Genomic DNA, 6,658 nt, shown 5'->3' with positions numbered 1-6,658 from the left:
CGGAATACAACTTTAGCTAGCGGCGACTTCAACGGGTGACGTCATGCATCGCGTTGCCGTCGCGTGCACAATAAGCACGGCCTTAGGCTTCGTCTCCGGTGGCCACGGCTGCGCGCGCGACGGCGTGCCACGCCGCACACAAAGTACAGCCCTCTATGTGAGTGACAGCCTCTGAACCAATCAAAGACCTGGTCGCCGCAAAACTTTCACTAGCGGCGATGGGTGACATCATCTGTCGCGTCGCCTTCGCGCGCACTATAAGTGCGGCCTTACAATGCATCTGATCTCAGACACGCTATTAGAGAGGGTTGGGGTTCCTTACAATGCATCTAATCTCAGACACGATATTGGGGGGGTTGGGGTTCCGCAGATCTTCCCAATTATAAGGTTCCTTAACCTAAAAAAAAGTTGAAAGCCACAGGAGTTAGGTATAAGTTCCTGACTAGACACGATCTATAGTAGCACTGCATGGTATTTAAATCTGTGTCTGTCCTATTTGGCAGTGTGCTTTTTGCAATCAGGCATTCGGACCTCAATATAAAAAAAACTATTAAATCTAGACTCTAAGTTACGTTACATGGAGGAATGCTTTCCCCTTTATGGCAACTTCAATACATGTTGCTAAAAGAGACTGCGCCTTAAAATGCCCTTCTGTTTTTCAGACTGTACTTGATCAATAATATTACCTTTGGGGCTTTATAAAATCCCGGAGAATACTGATGTGTGTGTGAGAGGCAGCCAGTTGCTGCCTCTCACACACATAATGTTGTGGGTGTTGTGGAAGGCAGGTGTCAAAAAATAATAATGCTCCCATTACAGGAGCTTTGCAGATGTGTTCGCTCTTCCACACTGTGACAAAACTCCCCCAGTAACAAGAAGGTGTCTGCATTAACAAGGCAGGGTCTCAGTGTAACGCAGGGGGTAGCCAACTCCGGTCCTCAAGGGCCACCAACAGGTCAGGTTTTCAGGATCCTTGCTTCAGCACAGGTGGCTCCATCTTTGATTGGGCCACTCATTTAGCCACCTGTGCTGAAGCAGGGATATCCTGCAAACCTGACCTGTTAGTGGCCCTTGAGGACTGGAGTTGGCCACCCCTGGTGTAGCCGATCTGGTATCTGAGTTAGTGGCTGTAATAATTGTTGTCAGGGAAGGGGATATACAGTATGTGGCTCCACACTGGGTATTTTAGCACAGTGAGCAAGGGAATTGAGACCATAGCTGTACAAGCCTCTACTGTCAATGGTTACATAGGGTAGTAATCTGCATTCGCACAAATCCAGGCCAATAACTTGCAGGAGGGGAAAACCAAGGATGATTAGACCAGATAATAAAGTAATCAGAGGGACCACGAGAGCCTATTTACCAGACACTCAAGGAACTAACACAGTTAGGACTAGAAGCGAAAAGGTTAGACTCATTAATCTAATCATGCTTATCACAAGAGTTAGATGGCGTGTGTAATAAGTCTCTTCTCAATACAAAAGGACCGTTTTGTACAGGATGTTACATCTTTATATTCATATTGCCTATGGATACCTAGCCGCTTTGTAATTATGGCACTGAAGGTTGTACTCTTAGCAGTCCTTTATCACACACCTATTGCCCACCCTGTGTTATATATTAACGCAGCAATCCCCCCCCCCTGTGAAGCCTGTATGAGTTTACCTCAATGAGGCACATGCATCAAGTGCAGCCAGGCACAGATTATCGCACCCGTTCCAGCGTTAACTCCTACTGACTTGAATGGGAGTTAATGTCGGAGCAGGTGTGATAACCCGTACCAGCACTTGATATATGTGACACATAGTATCTTACTAAGAGCAGGTCCTGCGCTTTATTTTTTATGGTTAAAAATAATTGTTTTCTTAATCTCTAGTGTATGAGGTTACCGTGGTAAACTTTGCACTGCACTGGGCTCTGGAGAGAGCACCATTTTAACCTCCCCAACGCATAGGGGCTGATTTTATATGTGCCAAGCAGCCGATTGGGCCATTATTACGTCCGAAAACGTAATCAGCACTTTAATATTTCAGCTGCTCATGTCCCCTGTACGAAGCACTGGATTCGGAAAAAAACTATTTCCCTGTAGGAGCAGCCAATAAAAAGATCACTTGTGAGCACAATCACGTGTCAGACAGGTCTGAAACCCTGCATTTCAACATTATCTCCTAGCATACAATGCTTCCACTGTAGCAAGGGATTCTGGGAAATTACATGCAAATCAGCACACAGTGTCACCTTTTACATCCTGTCCATTTTAACATGGACCACTATAAGCATCTTTTCAGCACTGCCTGCAAGAGTAAGAAGAGGTAGTTTCAATTCAAGTACATATAAATACGCAAACAAAAATGTCAATCAACGCAGACTGCGGCTTTACGTTTCTTCACTGAGATTCTTGCCGTTTATCGAAATATAAAAAAAAACAGCATGCATTGTATCCAGGTACATATGTATGAACACTGAACAAGACAGACGTGACAATGACCTTTTAAGGAAACACGGCATCACTTTTGTATTGGGGTTACGGTATCAAATGACTCATTACAGCAGGGATTCTGTACCTGTACTGCTATTTTCTTCACGTACAACTTTGTTAACAGTGGAAATATACCAAAGCAAAAAAATATTAATAATAGACATTGTTGCATTTGAAAGTAAAATGAATGTTAAGGAACTAGTAAAACCCTGCAGCTTCCACTGCACCATAATTAACCCATCCAATGCCAGAGGGGTCTCCGATTATTTATTTATAACAACATTTGTATAGCGCCCTTATCCACGGAGTTGTACATTAGTTAGTAAAACAATGGTGGGGTTACATATAGATTATATTATAGAGTCATTGTTAAGATGCCTTTGTGGTGGGCGGGGGTGGGAACATTATGGTCAGGTTATGGGTTAGGCTTCGTCCCCGGTGGCAGCGGATGCACGTGCGATGGCGCACGCCGCACACAAAGTACGGGGCAGGACCCAGTCGGCGTGTGCGAAAAGACAAAAGACAAGATTTTTGTGTTTTGGCAAGCCGGCCGAGCGTTTGCCACGTCACGGCGTCGGTTCAGCAAATGAGGACGAACCAACCATGTGACGTCACGGCCGCGCCCCCACCACGCCTCCCCGTTGCAAGTTGCCTGGAATCCATCAGATCGTTCTGATGCAGGGAACGAGCACCGCCAGGCACCCCATCGCGTACACAACGCGCACATTGGGGCCATAGCCTAAGGTGCATTGAGAGCTTGCTTGGTTGGTGGGCCGGGGTGGGAACATTATGGTGTAGATGCATTGAGAGCTTGCTTGGTTGGTGGGCATGGGTGGGAACATTATGGTGTAGGTGCATTGAGAGCTTGCTTGGTTGGTGGGCATGGGTGGGAACATTATGGTGTAGGTGCATTGAGAGCTTGCTTGGTTGGTGGGCATGGGTGGGAACATTATGGTGTAGGTGCATTGAGAGCTTGCTTGGTTGGTGGGCATGGGTGGGAACATTATGGTTTAGGTGCATTGAGAGCTTGCTTGGTTGGTGGGCCGGGGTGGGAACATTATGGTGTAGATGCATTGAGAGCTTGCTTGGTTGGTGGGCAGGGGTGGGAACATTATGGTGTAGGTGCATTGAGAGCTTGCTTGGTTGGTGGGCAGGGGTGGGAACATTATGGTTTAGGTGCATTGAGAGCTTGCTTGGTTGGTGGGCATGGGTGGGAACATTATGGTGTAGATGCATTGAGAGCTTGCTTGGTTGGTGGGCAGGGGTGGGAACATTATGGTTTAGGTGCATTGAGAGCTTGCTTGGTTGGTGGGCAGGGGTGGGAACATTATGGTGTAGATGCATTGAGAGCTTGCTTGGTTGGTGGGCAGGGGTGGGAACATTATGGTGTAGATGCATTGAGAGCTTGCTTGGTTGGTGGGCATGGGTGGGAACATTATGGTTTAGGTGCATTGAGAGCTTGCTTGGTTGGTGGGCCGGGGTGGGAACATTATGGTGTAGATGCATTGAGAGCTTGCTTGGTTGGTGGGCAGGGGTGGGAACATTATGGTGTAGGTGCATTGAGAGCTTGCTTGGTTGGTGGGCAGGGGTGGGAACATTATGGTGTAGCTGCATTGAGAGCTTGCTTGGTTGGTGGGCAGGGGTTGGGGTCAGGTTTCTGGATTTAGTCTTGTCGATGGCATGGTGATGGGTCTGACAGCGGGGACAGGGGAGGCGATTGTCAAGCAATGTTCTTTCAAGCAGCAAAGGGTTAATATGTATATTACATTATCAAGGTAACATCTTCTGTATAGAAATATAAAGAAAACAGAAATCATTTGATTTGGAAAGGCTAGTGCTATAGTAACAGCCTCCAAAAGTAGCAGCATGCCAGACTTTGCTCAGTCGCTCCCTGTTATTGATATAATAATGTGGAATTCTGACTCACATAGGAGAAACGTTATCTGATCTCTGGGCACTGCAATCAGAGGAATTATCGGAGTAAGCGTCATTTATTTTAAAGTGGCAGGGAGGCAGTGGTTGGACTTTTTATATGTTCATGCACAAGCCGTATCATTGATGCAACCTGAACCATCTTTGTATTTTATTTAGTAAAGTATCAAGTATACTGGCAGTGTTATATAACCATGCCAAAACATGATCCCATACTAGAATACGGAAAATGTGAGGCAAGGTGGCTGCAGAGTTTGAAACTCACCATGGTGTCTGGCAAGGTAATTGTTAATGTTTCTGCAAAGGCAGAAAGAAGCCTTCCCCCTTATCTTTGACAGGACATACACCTCAGTAATCAATGCTGGATATAACTTACAAACTCCTCTAGATCAGCAGCTGCCTGATCTCATCTTACAGCTCATCCACCAGAAAGGGGAAAGTGAATCCTTTGAATGGTTTGTGCACATGGGAACATGCATTGAGTGACAAACGGGATTCAGATAATCAGGCACAGTCTCAACCAACCAGTTGTGGTCCCACATCTCCCATCCCAAGCAGATTCTTATCAGGAGATCTTTGTATTATGCTCTGCAACAACAGCGTTAAAGAATGGAACATGAGGACTCTCTGATCTTATCATTTGGAGCAAGATGATAGCTCAGAATGGGAACAAGTCCCACATTCCAGCACTGGTGCTGCTGGTAAAACCTCTGCAATGTGTTGCAGGGACCTACTGCATCAAAGGGGGGAATTATTAATGAACACTGGCAATAATGCTTACAGACCACAATAACAAAAGAAACCAATAAAGCATGACTGATATCCAGCTTACAGTGAATACATTGCACTGGGTCTAGGAGGGGCTGTAAATCCAGGACTCACTGTGCCTGTCCCTGGTCTTGTGAAGCCAGATGATCATTTTAGAAGCGTTACATATTAAAAATTTCCTGGTGCTCCAAAAAGCCCTAGATTTCAATAGAATTATTGCATTGACATCTGTTGCAAATTTGTGCTCCACTTTCCACTTTTGCAATATATATAAATATATATATATATTTATTTATTTTTATTATTAAATGGATAACAGTTCCAGGGACATGGTCAGTAAGATAGCATATTTCCCAGTATAATAGCAACTTTTTCCTATTTATCAAGGTAAATCTTAATGAAAAGCCACATTTGTTTTCTACTTACTGCCCAATGAAAGTTTCCTCGAACCAATGAAAGTCATTAATGAGTTAGATCCCCTTCATTAACCCCCAAATCTCTTTCATTTGAGATTTCACATGTATATTGTTTCCCATAGAAAAAAAAAATACCCCTCATAAATAAAATAATTGCTAAATAAATTGAGAGTATAGCCATCTGATGCTAGGTGGACAGTCCAACCCAATGTCAGAGACAATACACTACCACCCCCCCCCCCCACCCCACTCTTGCATCAGTCACTAACAACCCCTCTCCCCTCCTCCTGCACAGAAATAACATAAAAGTTATCTCACCCTGCCTGTGATATCCTCCCCCTGCCTCGTCTCAGCAACGACCCGGCGCTATGCATTCAGAGGACATGCATGTGTTACTGTCCTGATCTCCCAATATGCCTGGGTGGGAGAGGTGACGGTCTGACTTCACTCCCCCTCCCTCTTCTTCTTCTAGCTGCTGCTGCTGCTGCTGACACACTCCTGCCAAGGCTCCGCTGCAGCTCAACCCAGACTGTGGTTACCAGGGAAACCCGTGTGCCCGCCCCCCATCTTAGTGTACAGAGCAGCTTCGCATGATTGACACTGGCTCTCCGCCAATGGGCGCTGGACTGTGACGTTAAAGCGTTCATGCAATTGCCATAGCCTGGTCGGGGGTGCTATGGCTGGTTGAGGTTCAGGGGCTCCGTGTAGATGCCTGTGCAGCGTGTAGAGGTGTATGACGTGATGACCAAGTATATATGTAATGGTTTGTCTGCTGACTGCAAGGAGTAACCGTGTACCATCAAAATGTACTACACAATTGCTTATGCTTAAAATGAAATGGCCATTCAGTGTACAGTATGCTTATTTTAACCTCGTCCACACTGGTCAAATATTCATGCAAAAAACATAAATACATGTCATCATTTATTTTTGAGGTGCTACATTTGTCTGTGGAGGTGAAAAAAAAAAAACATACACAGGCATTTCCAGACCCGAGAAGCTTAGGTTGTACAAATGCTTTGCAGTTATTAATAATAATAATAATAATAATGGATTATAATAA

General features: G+C 45.2%; 1 protein-coding gene across 3 annotated transcripts in view; it reads right to left on the bottom strand.

The window, feature by feature from the left end:
- LNX2 (ligand of numb-protein X 2) overlaps positions 1-6,120 on the bottom strand; it is a 117,433-nt gene extending 111,313 nt beyond the window's left edge. For all 3 annotated transcript variants that reach the window (XM_075592199.1, XM_075592198.1, XM_075592200.1), the window contains exon 1: positions 5,914-6,120. The gene's annotated coding sequence lies outside the window, so the exon portion shown is untranslated. The remainder of the gene's footprint in view (positions 1-5,913) is intronic.
- Between the last annotated feature and the right edge of the window lie 538 nt (positions 6,121-6,658).

This window comes from Ascaphus truei, chromosome 3, assembly GCF_040206685.1.
Source record: "Ascaphus truei isolate aAscTru1 chromosome 3, aAscTru1.hap1, whole genome shotgun sequence".
NCBI lineage: Eukaryota > Metazoa > Chordata > Amphibia > Anura > Ascaphidae > Ascaphus > Ascaphus truei.
This window is presented reverse-complemented; position numbering and strand designations above follow the sequence as displayed.